Here is a 21,244-nt window from a genome sequence, read left to right as displayed (position 1 = left end):
AAGTCAATGATAAGTTGCCATGCCTCCTCCATTGTTTTATATTTAGACAAAGAACCATTGCTAGAGGTGTTCAAGAGGGTTCTATCTTGTTCTCGCATCCCTTGACATATGTATCCAAGCAATACTTGAGTGTCAAGCATGTGATTAGGGCATGCGTCTAGTAGCTTACGAAACCGTTCCCAATACTCGTACAGTGGTTCCGTTTCACCTTGTACAATACAAGACATTTCCTTCCTTAGCCTATCCATCTTCTCCGGGGGCAAGAATTTATCCAAGAATCCTCGTCTAAGCAAGTCCCAATCGGAGGTGACTTCACTAGATAAAGTGTAGAACCATTCTTTAGCCTTGTCCTCAAGAGAGAAAGAAAAAGCAAACAACCATATAGCAACCTCATCGGATCCTTCCCGTCTTGTTGTTGAGCATATATGATGAAAGTCTTTGAGATGTCGAATAGGGTCTTGTGCGGGAAGCCCATGAAATTTGGGTAGGAGGTTGATCAAAGCGGTCTTGAGTTCAAATTTTGCATTCAAATTGGGGTGAGTTACATGAAAGGGTTGAAGGACATAATCCGGTGCACCCGCTTCCTTGATAGTAACTCTCCTCGGAGCATCCATGGCGTTAGTACCTAAAACAAGAAAAGAATTGTTAGTGATTTTGATGGGAGAATGATTATTGCCTTCGTTGAGTGACGGTTCAATGTTCACTTTTAGTAAGGTGGTTGAGGTGGTGAAAACCTCTTCACCTTGTCCAAACCTTAACCGCTTCCGAGCTTGTCTAATATGAAACAAAGTTCGTTCTATTTCCAGATCAAAGGGGACTAAGCTTGGATTTTCCTATTGTTGTAATCTTGATATGGTTGTTGACATAATGGATGACACGTGGACGAATACTGTTGCGACACGTGGCACAAACAGACACGTGGCCAAATAACATTGTGACACGTGGCACAACCATCCATGTCAGTGTGCCACGTGTCACTGGTTACCACGTCATCATACCATTACACGTGGCCAAATCATGAAGTGACACGTGTCACTTACAGTCTACGTCATCATGCCATGTCATCACGTCGTTAATGGAAAATAGGTCAGGGACTAATATGGTGCACTTTTTTCAATCTCAGGGACGTAATTGGTGCAATTGGAATCTCAGCGACGATTTTAGTGCACGACACCAATCTCAGGGACCATTTTGGGGTTTAACTCTCCAAATCACGGGTCCTATATTCTTTGAAGCATCATCTTTTAGAATGAATTAAATAATGGATTAGATTTAAAAAAAATGGATGAAATTTGTTTTAAGCGGTAATTTTTTTTTGTGAAGAATGAAAATTTTATTATACAAGCTAAAAAAAGAGAAAAATGTGTCTATTATATTAATAGAAAAATTACACTTTTATGAAAGTTAAAGGTGTAGTTATTTATAACCAAAAAGAAAGAAAAAAGTATATTAACTATCTATTTATATTTTTTATACAGCTGTCACACTAACTATCTTCTCATATTCTTTATATAACTATTTTATTAGTGTCACATAATACTCATTATCACCAGCCACCTTCATATATCATATATTAGTAATACTATACATTAATAGTCTTCCTTAAGTTGAGAATATACAAATTATACATTCCTAACTTGTTACATATTTCTCCAAAAGGATCTCATGGAAGTATCTTTGTAAGGACATCAGCAAGTTGTTCTCTTGATAGAATTAGCATGAGCTTTAGGAAACCGTCTTGATCTTTCTCTCTAACTTTGTGACAATCAATCTCAATGTGTTTTGTCTTTTCATGAAACACTGAGTTAACCGTAATATATGTAGAAGATTGGTTGTCATAAAATAGTATCATAGGACCTGATAATTTGATTTTGAAGTCATTCAATATGTACATAAGCCAAATTCCTTCACAAGTTATAAGAGTCATTGCTCGATACTCTGCCTCCGAAGATGATCGAGCAAATAAGTTTTGTACTTTTCCATGATACTAAAGATCTTTCAAAAAAGAAGCAATACTCGAACATTGATCTTCGGGTATCTGGGCATGTACCCCAATCGAAGTCTGAGAAATCATGAAAGGACAAGTCACAAACAGACTCAAAAAGTAATCCTTTTTCAGGAGCTCCTTTCAAGTACTTCAATACATATAAGGCTTCTTTGAATTGCTCATCCGTGGAACAATCTAGAAATTGACTTAACTTTCTAACATCAAAGTTTATGTTAGGCTTGGTATTAGTGAGGTATATCAACCTTCCAATGAGTCTTCTATATGGCTTAGCATCATTCAATAATGTTCCTAATGACTTTGAGAGATGAATTGAATAATTCATAGGTGTGCTGACTGATTTTGAATCTAATAAACCAGACTCTTTTAGGAGATTAAGAATATACTTCCTTTGATATGAATCTATTCCTCTTTTTCTCCTTGCAACTTTCATGCCCAAGAAGAATTTTAGTTCGCCTAAATCCTTGATTTTGAACAAAGTGTCAAATTTCATCTTCACACGTTTGATCTCTTCTATGTCATCCCCCGCATAACCAAATCATCGACATAAACAAGAATAGAAGTGAAACCTGTTGGAGAAAATTTGGTGAAAAGAAAATGATCTGCCTTTGATTGTGAATAACCAAAAGCAATCAAGACAGAGCATAACTTAGAGTTCTACTAACGACTTGCTTGCTTAAGGCCATATAAGGATTATTCCAGCTTGCAAACCATTCTGGCTGGGCATTTAAACTAGGGGGCAACTTCATATAGACTTCTTTAGGTAGATCACCATGAAGAAAGGCAGTGGTTGCATCTAACTGATGAATAAACCAGTTGTTACTAGCCACAATTACTAAGAAGACACGAAGAGTAGTCATTTTTTATTACAGGACTAAAGGTATAAAAATAGTTATACCCTTATGTTTGAGTGAATCCCTTGACTACAAACCTTTCTTTGTGTCTCTCTATAGTCCTATTAAAGTTACACTTAATTTTAAATATCAATTTACATTCGATTGCATGCTCTCCTTTCGGTAGAGTAGTAAGTTTTCAGGTCTTGCTTTCCTCCAATGCTTCAAGCTCAGCTTTGATTGCTTTCTATTAACAATCACTCGAAATAGCCTCCCCATAGCTCTTTGGTTCCAAATTTGTGAAAATTATAATAGAAAGGGCTTTGTATTGTGATAGAGAATTATAACTCAAGTAATTAGAAACAGGATACCGTTTTGTGATTGATGATTGGACCATGTGACAGAGAAAAAATGTCGGTAAAGATGTTTATAAAAATATCGCGTTGCAAGTATAATTCTAAACCAACAAATTATCCTCGGTCAATGTTTAAATTGTTTGTCACTTAAGCAAACCCAATAAAATTAACCGAAGTATTTAAACCTCGGGTCGTCTCTCAAGGAATTTCAGGGAAGTATGTTTATTATTGGTTATGAGATTGTATCTTTTTGGGGTTTAAAATAAGGAACAAGAAAATATAGATTGCGAGAAAAATAAACTAATAACTAAGAAAGCTCTTAGCAAGGAAAGAGAATTAGAACTCCTATCCTTATTATCATTTTCAATTGTGATGGTAAATGTGAATTGCCTTCACTTAGTTAACCCCTAACCAATGGAGGAAGGTCAAGTGCGTACAATCAACTTGAGTTCACAAGTCCTAGTCAACTCATAGTGAGAGACTAGATTTAGTGAAGTTCAAGCTAACCGGCAATCTTCAATTACCATTCAACAAAAGAATTTTGATAACTCAAGAGTCTCTAATTGATCAATCAAAGTTAAGAACATAAAAATCTAATTTAAAATCCTACCAAATATTTTATCAAACACTTGGTAGGCACAAAATAAAAGCATAAAAAATTAACAAGGAATATTAAATCTAAACAACCAATTGCAAGCATCAATGACTAACAATTAAAGAGAGTAACAATAAAAATGGAAAACATAAATTGCATTAAAAGAAATCAAATGTAACAATAGCTCATAAACATAAAAATGACGAAAAAGGGAAATTAACAAGAGAAGAGATGAACTAAAGTGATTAACAAATAAAAGTAAGACAAAAACTAAATTAAAGGAAGATTGAACCTAAACCTAAAGAGAAATTAAAAGAAGAAACCCTAAACCTAAAGAGAGGACTCTAGAAAACTACATCTAAAACCTAAAATTGTGTATGAATGAGAAGTGAATGATTGATTCTCCTCTTCCAGCTCCACTCTGCAGCCTCTAATCTTCACTTTTGGGCTTGAAATTGGGTCAAAAGCAGCCCAGAAATCGCCCCCAGCGTCTTCTATTTAATGCAGCACGTGATACTCTGTCACGCGTATGCGTCATCCATGCGTGCACGTCGCTGCCAGATTCTGAAATACTTCATTTCTTGTGTTCCTTCCACTTTTGCATACTTCTTTTTTATCTTCTGAGCCATTCCTACCCTATAAACCATGAAAACACTTAACAAACATATCATGGCATCAAATGGTAATAAGAGAGAATTATAATTAGCAAATTTAAGGCCAAAGAAGCATGTTTGCAATCATAGTACAAAATCAGGAAGAAAAATGTAAAACATGCGAATTATATGCATAAGTGTGAGAATAATGGATAAAATCAACTCAATTCAATACAAAATAAACCGTAAAATAGCGGTTTATCATCATGCTATCAAAAACAGTGGTTTGCATACATTCATAATCATCAAGGTATTTTAGCTTGTGTCTTTCTTTAAGGGATCTTCTTAGTGAAAGAGGCGGATTAATATCAGTGGGTTGGGGATTAGATTGGTTTTCATCATATGATGGGGTAGTATGTGATGCTGGTGCTGCTAGTAAACTCAAAGAGATGGGTAAGGTTGGCTGTGGTTAACATCAATTATGTTTGAAGGAGTGTTTGGCAATGTATGTTGAATGGAAAGTAAATCTAAGGTTTGAAAAGGTAATTTGCTGTTATTAAAGACATTTATAGGATCATGATTATGTAATGTAATCTTAGTGTCTTGATTAGAATTGGAAACATGTTCAAGTTGATGAGAAACTTGATTATTCTTATAAGGAAAGGAATTTTCATAAAAAAAATTATAATTTTAGATATGAAAAATTATTTAATATTAATGTCCATCAAAAGATATCTTTTTGTTCTTGTCTTAAAGCCAAGAAAAATACATTTTCTTTTTCTTTTATCCAATTTCTTTCTATTTGCAACCAAAGTTAAAGCAAATATAAGACATCTAAAAATTCTGAAGTATTGAATATTTGGTATTTTACTAAAAAAATCTGATAAAAACTTTTATTATTAATAGATGAACTAGAAACTCTATTGAGAATATGTACGGCATGTGTTGCAGCATATCTCCAAAAAATTTTAGGAAGATAGACCTTAAAAATGAGTGCTCTAACAATATTCAAAATATCTTGATGTTTTCGTTCTACAACTCTATTGTGTTGAGGTGTATCAACACATGAAGTCCGATGAATTATTCCCTACTTTTCATAAAAGAAACTCATGATAAATTCAACTCCATTATCAGTCCTAATGTTTTTTATTTTTGTTTGAAATTGAGTTTCAATTAGTTGCATAAATTGTTAGATAAAAGAAGGAGTTTCACTTTTATTTTTCATAAAAAATAGCCACGTAAACCTGTTTTTGTCTTCTACTATTGTTAAAAAATACTTATGGCCAGCAAAAGATGGGATAAAAATAGGTTCCCAAATATCCATATGCACTAAATCAAATAAATTGACAAATTTTGTTTAACTTGTATAAAAAGGCAATCTTCTTTGTTTTGCATAATGGCATGGTTCACAAGGCTCATTTTTTAATGGACATATAATAAAAGGATAACTCTTTCATTTTCTGTAACGTATCAATTAAGACATGTCCTAACCTACAATGCCAAATTTTATGATTTATAGTGTCTATGACAATAGCAACACTAACTCAATTGTTGGTGTTGACTAGTTCTCTATTCTTTGCTTCTAAATTGATATAAGTTGCATCTATATTAAAGATATACAAGCCACCTCTTTGTCTAGAATGACCAATCATCTTCAAAAAAAGGTTGTCCTGTATCTCACAATGTGTATTGTTAAATAAAAATTGGCAAGGTAAAAAATTAATTACTTCAGACATAGAGATTAAAATTGAAAGAAAGCACATATAACACATTTGTAAGGTAAAAATCATGGGTTAAAATTATAATTTTATTGTTGTAGTCTCAGTTTTATTTGGACATTTGATTAATGTAGTATTTATTATGTGATGAGAGTGAAAAGTATAAAGAGAAAAGTAACAGTGACACTAGTGTCAAGTTTATCCAGTCATGTGTGTGTAAAGGAATATGAAAAATTGATAAAATATGGTGTATAAACTATGTTTATAGCTTGTGTTTGAAGAGAACTAAGAGCAGGATCACCTTTATATTGCTGGAATAGAGAAATCAATACTTGTTTTTTATCTTCAAAAGATAAGTTGTCTATACTCTTATTATTCTTCTCTCGAGTTGAACACACTTCAGGTATGTTGCCATCTCCACATGTGTTCTCAACAACAATCATATTATTCACATTTGCTACTCCAAATTTCTTTTGCAAATGAGGAGAAAATCCATTGCTTATAGTAGCGTGTCTCTATGGTGTATCCAGTCTTCCCGCAATGAGAACAACTTCTCATCATTCCTCTTCAACAACTAATTCTATCTGGGCCTCGGCCACGTCCACCTCTACCATCTCGATTTGTGATCCCAGAATTTACATTGAAGGTCGTACCAAACCCTCTATTGTTTTCATTATCAAATTTTCTAACATTGACAGCATTAACAAGTACCCTTTCTTCACTTTGATCTAAGTTGGTTAATTGTCTTTCTAATTGCAAAAGCAACGAGTAGATGGAATTCACACCATGCAGTGGCACCATTAATATAATCTGTGATTTCACTATTGTGTACTGTTCATTTAACTCTCTCGAAATTCTAACATGTTCTTAGTCTCTATATTCTCTTATGATCTTTAGTCCATATGAACATGATGTTCCACAGGCACAGGCTAAGATTGGTTTAAACTCATCACGATGGATAGATCTCCCTACTTTATCGTAGATATCTCCTCTTAAAGATTAGCTAATCCGAAATAAATCACCTTCATAAAATCTGTGCTTGAGATTGTTCCAGAGCTCCGAGGCCACATTACACCAAAGAACACTCTGAAAAATCTCTATGCTTAGAAAAAAATACAACCACGATAGTACAAAGGTGTTACATCTGTCCCAAGTTTCATAGATTGAGTTAGCTTTTTCAGATTTCGGAATGGTTCCATTAGTGAATTCCAACTTTATTCTTTGATTTGATGGATAGCTAAACCAATCTCGCCCATGAGTGATAATTTCGAATTGTAAGAGAAGTTTGAGTTAGTGATAAACCTGGACTTTCATTTGAATGGAGGTAAAAGGGACTTGTATGGTCTTTAATCGGGTTCAATGTTAATCTCCCTACTTGCGTTTGAAGGCTGGCAAATTAATTCATCAATTTCGTGAGGTTTTGTAAATCACTCACTGAAAATGTTTGCAGTTGCGAATATTTTAGATTATCCACTTCTGCTTCTCGATCTGCCATGGGTGTCGCAAAAGGAAGGGACAAAGTTCACAATTCTCACTTAGCAATATTTGCAGCTCTTCCACGCTCACTGTACAATGATAAAATTTGTTTTAAACCGCAGATTTTTTGGTGAAAAATGAAGATTCTGCTATATAAGCTAAGAAAGAGATAAATGTATCTATTATATTAGTAGAAAAATTATTTTTTTACAAAAATTGAAGGTGCAGTTATATATAGCCAAAAAAAAAAGAAAAAAGTATAATACTAGCTATCTTTTCATATTCTTTATACGACTGTCACCTGTTAGTATCACACAATATTCAGTATCATCAATCACCTTCATATATCATGTATAGTATTCATACATTAATAAAATAATAATGTAAAACTTATACTAAAATTTGTTAGAGCTCTAAGAAAACTATATATAACGTTATAACTGATCGATCATACCATAAAATGTGCTTCGTTTCCATTAGTCCATGAACTAAACCATGTAACTCCTTACGATGATGATGATAATGATGATGATATGGTATTGCCTTGCACGTGGGAATACTTGATGATGATGATGATATGGTATTGTCTTGCATGTGGAAAGTATTCCCAACATATGGTTCACCACAGCCGTGTCTATTATGTGTGCTTTTTTAACATATAGCCTAGTATTGTGTCCGAGTTAGCTTATGCAAATGATTAGAATAAATTAGGATTGGAAGTGAGCCAGTTCATGAATTAGTTTGAGTTCGATTCGTTAATAGTTTGATAAGTTGAATTTGTGAGCTGATGAATTGAATTTGAACTTAAAATTGAGCTCATAAATTAAATAAGCCGAGTTTGAGTTTTGATAAATTCCGCTCATTAGCTCATAAATTGACTCGATTATATTATTATAATTTATTGATATAGAATTATAAATTATGTTCTTATTATTTAAGCCAACTCATGAGCTCGAGTCAGTTTGTAAGCTTTCGTTGAGTTGAGCTTGAGCTTACAAAATAGACTTAATTGTTAATAAGTCAAGCCGTGAGTTAAGTTTAATTTTTGTGAGCCGAACTTGAGTTTGGTCTAACTCGCCTCACTTTAACCCTAAAATAAATATTCTTTTCGTTATCTTATTATTTATTCAAAAGATAAAATATTTTTTTATAATTAATCTGAACACTATTTATTATTAGTTTAAATGATCCATAATATATCAATAAGTCACTGTTTATTTATTAATTTTTTAGTTAGAATTATATATTTCTCTTCCTCTCACGCACAAAACGCCTTCAATTACTTGGCTCACACTTGCAGCAAGAATGTTTAAAATTGATTAGCGAGGCTGCCTAATGATACAGGCATTAGTTATTGACAAAAATAAAATAAAATAAAATGATAGAAGCACTAATTTAAATCAGTCTAATTTTCCCGTTATGTTAGCTATCAATGCAAAGCAAGCAGAACATTTTGACCCTGATCAAGAAAGTGGTGATTTTGTTTTTTATTTTTTATTTTTATTTTTTTTGTCTAATCTAATTTAATTAATTCGACCATAGAATGAAAGAGGATTTGTTAAACACTGGTTGGTATTTGGTAGCAAAATTCAAATAAAATACACCAGCAAAAGACGGTGGCTTATCTTGTCATGTTTTTGAAGGAGGGAATTTCATAGACTTATGGTTGTGGACCTTAATTCATTAGTGTTATTCCTTTCCCATTTTATGTACCCTACTTTGAAGAAAAGGAAAATGCTATAGGACCCATGCCACCCAACTAATTAAGTAGGCCCTTGAACAAACCATATGGATATGCATTTGACAAATTTTGATTTAGACTCGAAGAATTATTATTCTGTCACACAATTTTCGGTTCCATGTGTCTAGTCAGTTTATGCTGGCATTTTCAAATGAAGGATGAATAAACACTCAAGCTAATGATAGTTATAGTTATATTTATACTAATCAACAACAAGATTTTGGGGGTAGGTTAAATGAACTTAGACTCGCGTAATTAGAGACAGCCGTATTCTTGTATATATAGCTTAAGTTCAAAGATTATTGTTTTCTCGAGTCTTTTTCCAGATTAATGAAGCTCTCTATCCATGGCTGTTGCAATGCCTTTGATGACATTTTAATCCAAGAAGAATTTTGCCACCCTCACAAGTCACGATTGACAATATATTATTTAAAAAAAAAACAGTCCATTTTATCTAAAAATATTGTGATAATAAAATTACTTACAAAATAATAAAATAATATTATATCCATAAAAAATAAATTTTATTTTTTAAAAAATTCAAATGCTAAATTTTGGTTAACTCTGATAAAAAAAATTATCTAAGTTTTTAAACTATCTTCGTCACCAAACCACCACTGCTACTATCACGCCCTCTTGAGTCACCATCACATATTAACTCATAATCCTAGCCACCCCAAATCCCAACCACTCATCCACCACACCCCTTACACTTCCAACCATTCCCACCACCCGCCGACCATCTCCACCACTAGATCTTACTTTGTCCCACCTCTGACTTTACTACCATAAACCACTACCATTACTACCACTAACAATAGCGACGAAAACAAAAGTGGAGGTAATGTGGCGATGGCATTGGCTCCTCACACAACGAAAGAGGAGAAGGATGCAGAGACTCAAACTGGTGAAGCTGGAGGCGATGCGGTTGCAACATTGAATTCTCAAGTCGTCGAATTCTTAACTTGTCATTCAATGATAGTCAGTGACAATAATGAACCAAATAACAGGTAGGAGGTGGGCGTAGATTCACTACAAGAAAACACCAATTTAGATATATTTGAAAAGTGTAGCTAAAAGTGAAAAAAAATGATGCCTTAGGCTATGGCTACGCTTTTTGGGGTGATTCCTATTCGGCCGTTGCCTATTCTCAAAGACTACACTTTTCTGCATCAAAGACTACGCTTTTAGCGTTTGGGAATAGGATGCGCTTTTCAAGTGATGCTGTTTAGGACCAAAGGCTACGCTTTTCAGCTTCTATTTTTGCCAGAATAGGCTACACTTTTCAACGCTACTGCATCACCTATAAAACGTAGCCACATTGTATACCATAGCTATTTTTTATAAGTGTAGCCTTAGGTCCCTCATTGTAAAATAAATACACAATTATACTAAATTAAAAAATATTCTAGCAAAGCACAGTAAATACATTCTAAAGATTCACAAGCACTATAATACTATAGTATATTAGTACATAAAATAATAGATCCAACTATCTAATTGAACAATCATTCAACAATAGAGAAAAAAAATGAAACATGTCTAAAGTGTAAACTACTAATTTTCATGTATCAATGAATATAAAGAGGATTACAAATTAAGTCTAAAATTAAAATAAATAAAAAAAAAAAGAGAATAAACAAAGACCTTAGTGCCCTGAGTACTAAGTCCCTATCAGTTGTATGCTTGAAAATCATTTGAACATTCCCCACAAAGAAAGAGAATTTTTTGTTGGAGCCACTTATGTTGCTTGGTAGTGCCTTTACAAAGTGCTGAATAAATTCAGAGTGCCCTTCATAAGTGGCAGCAGTAATGAGATTACCATCCACCATTGTTGCTACCATGGTGTTTGGTTCAACCCAATGAGCACTGGAGGCAACCGATGTCGGTTTAACAGGAGAAAAAGCGGTGCACTTGTGATCTTTAGCTACACCTGCAGCCGTCAGAATCAACTGTCCGTGGCAAATGAAAGCAAGTGCTTTTCCAAAACTGAAAAATTTGATCACCAGTGCCACAACAAGAGAATCATGAGCAAGATACTCTGGTGCTCTTCCACCCAATAACATCACCCCGTCATAGTTTGCAGCATTAATTGAAGTTTGGTAGGAAGAAATGCTTTTATTAGCAAACATAAGGACACTAACACGTGAAAGAAAAGAAAGTATGGGAGAAAAGATAAAGAACACTAGCTATTCTATTTAGGTGCAAAATCCTGGCTATTCATTAGAAAATGATTCTATGTCTGCATATCTTGATATGCTTAACCAATAATTTGGAATTAAGAAAACAATCATTTGAAAAGAGAAGTGTTAAGACCATACTCACTCACTTTTGCAGTTCATTCAGTATTGGAGAAAGAAAAGTAATCTGGATCTCAAATATATATGCATTTGCTTCAGCCTCTAAAATATCTTTAAATCACACAAATTAAGCATGAAAAAGGCAAGTATCAATAGATTATAAACCATGGCAATTTGTCACAATATTGAATATCAAAAAGGAAATGAAATTTACAAGTTATAATGCAGTCAGGAAAAAAATCAACATAAAAATTAAATTTTAATATATTTTTAGCAGTAAAAGGAATATCTAATGTAACAAACTTCTAAATTATATATAATAAGTTGATTCTGTGTATTGTTAGTATTAATCAATAACAACATGCCAATATTTGATGGAAAAATCACTATTAATTAGGTGTGTATGAATTTTCTGGTTTTGTAAGAAAATTAATTAAGTGTGTAGAATCTGTTCAATCCTACTTAAAAGACATAGGATTCTGCAAAATCATTATTTTTTAATGTGTATTTTCATAAATCAATTTGCAGATACTGGTTTCACATGTATTGAACATTCAGGATACGCAAATTATTTCAACCATAATAGATATGTATATAGAAAAATTAGGAATAAGGTAGAAAAATCGAAGCAAAAGTGTCAATGCACATTGGTTATCTCTATAGAGCAATTAAATAAATCAATGCAGATCAATTAAATAAGTGCCGTATCTAAAATAATGAACAAGCTATAAACTAAAGGTATAGTTCTGATCAAGCCCAGAAAAATATAAGTTAATAACAAGAAATTAGCCTTATTAACCAAAGCTGGAAGTTTAGAAGAAACAGAATAAAAGGGCTATAAAAAGCTCATCTTATCCAAATTATCAATGTGAACAGAACCAGGAGAAATTGTTTGGTTAGTTACTTCAACTGAGATAAAATCTGAATTATATATCAGCAAAAAAACCACAAGAGAAGGGCAGGTCAAAAAGTCTATACTTGTTAACAATAATTTAAAAACAAGTTAATCAGATTTATATTTTGTAACTCATTAACATAGATATATCTAACTGATTTTGATATCTATGTGCACAAAATTTGCTAGAAAGAACTGAGAATGATAGAATTACTGGTATCCATATTTGGAACAGATGAATAAATTGTACAGCTAAAGAAGTGCATAAATAATATTCTAAATACACTTAACTCAGTTTCTTATATGACATATTTAATTACTAGTTATAAAACAGAAGAGAATTAAGTACATTTGTATGCCAAACTATTAAAAAAGCATACACTTATTACTTTTTATTACTTTTTGGTTTACTTTTTTTATGTATTACTATTAAAAGGCAAGAAAATATATGTATAGATATAAGACCATTGAATAATTGAAACTATTAAAACATATGTCCTCATATCACTCACTCTCTAGCAAGCTCTACATAAGACCATGCACCATCCTTTACCTTCTCATCCAATCATAATCCAAAACAAATTAAATTAATTTACACACAAATCAAATCAAAACACATGGAATTAGTTAACATATAGAGTGAAGAGGAAGTACCTATCATAGATTTGAACATGTTACATTATGGATGCCATTCTTTGCTTATCAGCTTCTGGAAGTGATTCCAAACCAGTTAACATGCTCTTATCCATGATTCAATTCAATTCAACTCAACCTAGTGTTCTTCATTCACATTAATCAAATATATCACACACCTCAAGCAATTATAGTACATCCACTTCAATCTCGTTAATTAAAATAAAATAGTAACAAAAAAACCTATGGAGACGGAATCTTTGGACCAAGACAGAGGGAGCAAAGGCAATCGGAGAGTTTGGAGAAGAAACTCAAACCCTAGGAACAAAATTAAAACCAGTTAACTAACAATAATATAGGATGAAATAATCACAAACAGCACAATCTAATCACAATTAAGCCACAAAAGCACAAAGAACAGCAGGACAGCAGCATATTTACAATAAATAATCACAAACAGCAGTAAGAGCTAATTAAGAATCAATTAATCAATGAATGAACAATCAAAAACACAAATCATTCAAGAATAATTCAAAGATCAATAACCCTTATGAACAAAGCAAAAAAATGAACAATGTCATTACACTATTACAGTGAGCCACGAACAGAGCATTGACCTTCGAAGACGGCAAGCTGGCGATAAACACGACGACAGACGACGGCGAAGAGCTGCGAAACAGGACTGGAAAGCAAACATTGGCGAACGAGGGATTGAGGGACCTCGAGAACGACGAACCATGAGGATTACAAACGACCACAACGAACCTAGTGGTGATCTTGAGCGCGGCGGGCGGCAACGGTGAGATTGATGGTGGCGTGGTGAAGGCTAGGGTTTTCACAACCTTACAAGGAAGAGCTGTGAGATGGACGAATGGCGGCAGAGCACGACTAAGGACGATGAGCAGATAGACGAGTGAGACAGTGACAGTGGTGCACGACGACGGAGGGCACAACGACAGGGAGATTGAAGAAGCGGCTAGGGTTTTGTTATTTCATGCTTTGGTAGGAAAGAAGGAATGACCGAATGAGAGAGTGCAGGGCTTCGATGATGAGAAGAAAGAAACAAAAGAAAATTCACTAAGTGTCCTATACATGTGTATTTGGCGTTTTTACATTAGGCAGCGCTTTTAAAGCGCACCCAAAACATAACAAATATGCTACTCTTTAAAAGTGCTTCCTTTGGTATGAAAAGTGTACCTATAGACATCAACATAAGGCTACACTTTATAAGTGATTTTCATTATATCTAAGGCTACACTTTTTAAATGATGCCACAGTTGTGTTTCCTATTCTCTTATAAAAGGGGAACACAGAGAAAAGCGTAGCCTATTCATAGAATAGGTACACTTTTCAAATGTAGCTTAAAAAAAGTGTGGCTGAATGGGTATTTTTCTTGTAGTGATCTTTTTTAGAATGTTTATTACAATCTCGACTCAAAACAGGAAGCAAATCATACGAAAATGACTTATGTTACACTAATTACTCCTCATGAGCATTGCCATCAAGAAATAACTAGCATCTATAACTATTCTAAGGCAAAATAACATGCAACAACGATTCACTCCTAATCATCTATTATAACATCAAGCTACTAGTGCTAACCACATATTATAACCTGTCAAACTAAAACTAGTAATAACCATTTATTACAACGTGTCAAACATCACCTACGGGTGGATAATGACAATAGGTTGTGGGGGGGAGGGGGTACAACGGTGAAAGTTGGGGGTGAAAGAGGAAATAATGGTGAAGTTGGTGAGGGAAAGTTAAAGTTGGGACGAAAAAAGATGGCACTAAGGCTACAACAATGGGTGGTAGAATGGGAAGCGCTGAGGTAGTGGTAGTGGTGATGGTGGAGTGGAAAGGAATGGTGTTGGTTGATGATAAAGATAATGACGATAATAATGAAAAGTGAAACAGATGAAATGGCTGTTAAAATTTTTTGTGGTAGGATTTTATTGATTGTTGACTTTTGTCTTTGTGAAAACGGATTGAATGTTTAAGCTTGATATTCCTAAAAGAATAATATTACATATCCAAGTATTTTTATTAACCAAGTCCAACCAAGTTGGTTTAACATAATAAAAATTATTTATGACTAGTATTATTCCAAGTCTTATTGTTCAACTTGGTTAGACTTGGTTCATAAAATGACTTGGATGTGTAGCATTACTCTTCCTGTAAGTCCATAAAGTGATTGAGTGATTCACTTTGAATTTTGGATGTCATTATATATTATTATTGGTTCTTGGGGACTAATAATTAGTGTACATGATAAGAAAAGATAACGGTGCAGACGTTGTGATCTAAGTCTTTAATTTTATTTATTTATTTATTTATTTGATGAAGTGGGGGGATAAACGCCCAAAAAAAATAAAAGACTAAACAGAAACAATCCTAGGGAAATAAACTCCCAAAGCATCAGTGCTAAATCAAATGGAGATACAAGGTGGTAAAGAAGAATAAGTATAAACTCCATATGGTAGCACATGGCTGAAGCTTGCTAATCTGTCCAAACACGAGTTTGTCACACAGAATTCATGGTGGATCTCCCAATTGTTCATCTTCTTGCATCTGTCTTTTATAGCTTTGTTGAGGAAACTGGCTCAATAAAATTCATGCTCCTCGTGAGCACAAAGCAAGGCGGTCACCTTTGAGTCTAATTTGATACTTAAGCAAAAAATGCCAAGACAAATGTCTAAGTCCAAGCCGAGAAGAATTCTCTATAAAATTGCTAGTGTCACTGTGCAGAACCTATATTTGTACTGGAGGCAGCAACGAAATTTCCTTCATGATTTTGTATTATACCCCCGCAGGCTGTTGCACCATTTTTGGAAACAGACCTGTCATTGTTAAGTTTGAAAAAAGGAGGGGTGGGAGGCAGCCATAAAATACCTTTTTCCATGAGGGTTCTAACCCTTTTCTTGGATTTGAGGGTCTCCTCCTATGCCATGAAGTAATCTATAGCTAAGAAAGTTGCCATGTTGTGAACCGAATCTTCTGTAGGAGAGGAATTAGGATCGAAGATGCACTTATTTCTCCTGTACCAGAGAGTGTTTAGAGTACTAGGAAAGAGTAAGGGCCATGGAATCCTTTTGTGGTGGGACTGAGCTGAGAGATTCTCCCTAAGCCAGGAAAGGAGCAGCTGTTGGAAGAAGCAAGTCAACTTGATTTTGTCATCTATGCTCATCCATGTATTTTGCGCGACCCTACAGTCTCGAATGGAGCATAGACTCAGTGGAGATACCACAAATAGAACATAAATCATTTTCAGCTATATGTTGTCGATGTCCTAGCTCATTAGTGAGGAAAGCTTCATTTGTAACTACCCAACAGAAGGCATGGATTCTCTGCGAAGCCGCCAAGTTCCAAACTATTTTAAACAAATCAGCTTGCGGGTCGTCAAAGGAACTCAAATACAAATTGCTGGTAGATCTTAAGGAGAAGATACCCTTCGAGATTAGAAATCAAGCGATCTGATCAGCACCCATATTTGGCTCAGGGGGCTTCATAGCTCTGAAAATATCAATCCAATCTTCCCCTAACATGTTGCAGATAAGATCCCAATTCCAGCTTCCATGCACCACAAAGTCTCAGACCTTCTCTTCCATTACATTTAGTTGAAGATTCTCAAGAGCAAAATCTAATCATTTATTTATTCCTGGCACCCAGTGATCATGCCAAAAGCTAACTTTATCTCCAGTGCCAATCCTCCAAGTGAGATTTTTTGTGAATTTTGGCCATACTTGTGAGATTCCATTTCAGATGTTGGAGCATATCGCGGGGTTTTTTATGTCTAGCAGAATGTCATCACCACAATCATATTTTGAGCGAAGAACCTGCACCCAAAGATCGTTTCTGTTGTGGATTATCATTCCAGGAAGCTTCATCATGTTGGCATTGTTCATAATTCGTGCAGATCTAAAACCTAAGCCACCTTGATTTTTTGGCAGACAGAGGCGATCCCAACCCACCAGATGTGGCTCCGTTTCAAGATTCGTACCTCCCCAAACAAAGTTCCTACATATACAATCAATTGTCACAAATATTTATAGGAATCTTTATTGTTTGCATTATGTAGGATAATATTGTTGCTAGAGCAGATTTTGCTAGAGTTATCATTCCCGCCAAAGATAGGTTATGAGATTTCCAAGAGCTCAAACTGTTCGTGTAAGGCCCACATCGGTTGGGGAGGGGAACGAAGCATGCCTTATAAGGGTGTGGATACCTCTCCCTAGTATGACGCGTTTTGACGAGTGAGTTTGGGGGGCTTCGGCTAGCATCCCTATCGTCAAAGGCAAAACCGTGAGGCCTTGTGTGCCAAAGCGGACAATATCGTACTAGGGGGTGGTCTGGGCTGTTACAGATGGTATCAGAGCCAGAACTCGGATCGATGTGCCAACGAAGGCGCTGGACTCCCTTAGGGGGTGGATTATAAGGCCCACATCGGTTGGGGAGGGGAACGAAGCATGCCTTATAAGGGTTGTGGATACCTCTCTCTAGCATGACGCGTTTTGACGAGTGAGTGTGGGGGGCTTCGGCTAGCATCCCTATCGTCAAAGACAAAACCGTGAGGCCTTTGTGCCAAAGCGGACAATATCATACTAGCGGGTGGTCTGGGCTGTTACAGATGGTATCAGAGCCAGAACCCGGATCGATGTGCCAACGAGGGCGCTGGGCTCCCTTAGGGGGGTGGATTGTAAGACCCACATCGGTTGGGGAGGGGAACGAAGCATGCCTTATAAGGGTTGTGGATACCTCTCTCTAGTATGACACGTTTTGACGAGTGAGTATGGGGGGCTTCGGCTAGCATCCCTATCGTCAAAGGCAAAACCGTGAGGCCTTGTGTGCCAAAGCGGACAATATCGTACTAGCGGGTGGTCTGGGCTGTTACAGTTCGCCATTCGGTCAATAACAAACTGAAAATCCTCTTTCTTAACTTGGCTATGGAGTAAAGGAACACCTAAATACTTTCCCAGATTATTGATCAAACGCATGCCCAATGCCCTACTAAACTCCACCTTTCTGTCTAGCAACATATTTACCGAGAAAAAGATGCAAGACTTAGTATAATTTACTTTTTGCCCATAGCAGTGAAAAAAAAGATCCAGAATGTTCTTCATGATATAAACCTTTCTAGAGTTGCTTTGTCGAATAGAACTGATACGTCACCCTTATCCTCGGTTGCGCAATAAGCTCGGCACGTGAATCTTAAAGCTCGGTCCCGTATCAGCCGTCCGAAAAGCTCGGCAGAAGAGCAGGACTGAAACAGCATCACTTAACCGAAAATAAGAAACGTGCCTAGCTAGTTTATAGCACCAAAACAGAATATCATAACCAACCTACAAACTAGGACTTATCCACTAACGGGTAAAAATAAACTTCTATAAAACCGAGCCAATATCCTCGGTTACGATCAGGTTCTATCACTCTCATCCTTCTACTCTTTACTCTTAACTCACTCACTGAGAATCATTACTGACTTGAGCGTCGGAGTATCTTGTGCAGGTATTCCCACCGCGGTGTTTGACTTCCGGCCGATGTAAAGCTCTTCCCTTTCATTGGCAATCTGCTCGGAAGCGCTTAAGCTCGGCCTCCCTAGTGTTCAGACGAACCAATTGGCGCCCACCGTGGGGCCCGGAGTACATCTAACCCCATTTTTTCCTTCGTTTAGTCTTCTACTTTATTTTGCAGGATTTTCGATCCTCGGACATGGCTGACAAGGAAAATCCACAACTCTCACAGGATGACCTCCTGGCTCAAATCGCCGAGCTTCAAACGGAGGTACGAAGAATAGCCGAGCTCTCAACACAGAACAATGGAGAGAACTCCAAAGGCTCGGCTCAAAGTGCTACGGACCCTTTAAACATCATCCCGCCAAAGAAAAAGCTCACTCTCGACAACCCTTTCTCCAAGGAGATCACAAATTACCAGATGCCAAAAAACTTTACGCTGCCCACCGCGCTGGAGCCGTACATGGGGTTCGGCGACCCCCGAGCCCATGTGAAGAAATTCCAATCAATGATGTTTTTCAACGGCCCTAACAATGAACCCGTCCTCTGCCGAGCATTCCCCACATACCTAGATGGTGCTGCGTTACTCTGGTTTTCTAAACTTTCTGCAGGTTCGATTTCCTCCTTTGAAGACCTCGCCAGATCATTCATTAATTATTTTACTGCATCAAGAATCTACGTACATGGCTCGGACTATCTCGGCACCATCAAACAAGGTCAGCACGAGAGCCTGAAAGACTACATGACCAGATTCGCTGATGCCACTATGGAGATCCAAGACTTGGACCCGGCCGTTCACCTGCACGCTCTCAAAGCCGGCCTCAGGCCTGGAAAATTTTGGGAGACCATTGCCATAACAAAGCCGAAGACGCTAGAGGAATTCCGAGAAAGGGCGGTGGTATGCGAAATTGTTACTCAGGTTGTGAATTATTGTTCGAAATTGATTCCCTAGTGATGGCACCAAAAACGGATGCACAGAACCATGGTCTAAACATATCTTCACAACTTCGCATAACTAACCAGCAAGTGCACTGGGTCGTCCAAGTAATACCTTACGTGAGTAAGGGTCGAATCCCACGGAGATTGTTGGTATGAAGCAAGCTATGGTCACCTTGTAAATCTCAGTCAGGCGGATATAAAATAGTTATGTAGTTTTCGAAATTTAGTAATAAAAGAAGGATAGAAATACTTATGTAGATCATTGGTGAGAATTTCAGATAAGCGTATGGAGATACATTCGTTCCTCTGAACTTCCGCTTTCCTGCTGTCTTCATCCAATCCATCTTACTCCTTTCTATGGCTGGCTTTATGTAAGGATGTCACCGGTGCCTATGGCTACTTTCAATCCTCTCGGGAAAATGGTCCAAATGCTCTGTCACAGCACGGCTAATCGTCTGGAGGCATCACCCTTGTCGTTGGTTGCATCCTATTCCTCTCTGTGAAAATGGTCCGATGCGCTGTCACTGCATGGCTAATCATCTTGGAAGTTCTTGATCATACTGGAATAGAATTTACTATCCTTTTGCGTCTGTCACTACGCCCAGCACTCGCGAGTTTGGAGTTCGTCACAGTCATTCAATCCCAGAGTCCTACTTGGAATACCACAGACAAGGTTTAGACTTTCCGGACTCTCATGAATGCCGCCATCAATCTAGCTTATACCACGAAGATTCTGATTTAGAGATCTAAGAGATACTCATTCAATCTAATGTAGAACGGAAGTGGTTATCAGGCACGCGTTCATAGGGAATGATGATGATTGTCACGTTCATCACATTCAGGTTGAAGTGCGAATGAATATCTTAGAAGCGAAATAAGATGAATTGAATAGAAAATAGTAGTACTTTGCATTAATCTTTGAGGAACAGCAGAGCTCCACACCTTAATCTATGGAGTGCAGAAATTCTACCGTTGAAAATACATAAGTAATGAAGGTCTAGGCATGGCCGAATGGCCAGCCCCCAAACGTGATCAATAGATCAAAAGATAATCCAAAGATGATTCCAAAGATGTCTAATACAATAGTAAAAGGTCCTATTTATAATAAACTAGCTACTAGGGTTTACAGAAGTAAGTAATTGATGCATAAATCTACTTCCGGGGCCCACTTGGTATGTGCTTGGGCTGAGCTTGAAGTCTACACGTGGAGAGATCATTCTTGGAGTTGAACGCCAGTTTTTGTGCTAGTTTGGGCGTTGAACTCCACTTTGCAACTTGTTTCTGGCGCTGGACGCCAGAATTGGGCAAAGAGCTGGCGTTGAACGCCAGTTTGCGTCATCTAAACTCGGGCAAAGTATGGACTATTATATATTTCTGAAAAGCCCTGGATGTCTACTTTCCAACGCAATTAGAAGCACGCCATTTTGAGTTCTGTAGCTCCAGAAAATCCATTTTGAATGCAGGGAGGTCAGAATCCAACAGCATCAGCAGTCCTTCTTCAACCTCTGAATCTGATTTTTGCTCAAGTCCCTCAATTTCATCCAGAAAATACCTGAAATCACAGAAAAACAAACAAACTCATAGTAAAGTCCAAAAATGTGAATTTAACATAAAAACTAATGAAAACATCCCTAAAAGTAACTAGAT

The sequence above is a fragment of the Arachis ipaensis genome, chromosome B05 (assembly GCF_000816755.2).
Source record: "Arachis ipaensis cultivar K30076 chromosome B05, Araip1.1, whole genome shotgun sequence".
Taxonomy (NCBI): Eukaryota; Viridiplantae; Streptophyta; class Magnoliopsida; order Fabales; family Fabaceae; genus Arachis; species Arachis ipaensis.
The sequence above is the reverse complement of the archived record's forward strand: the minus strand, read 5'-3'. Positions refer to the sequence as shown.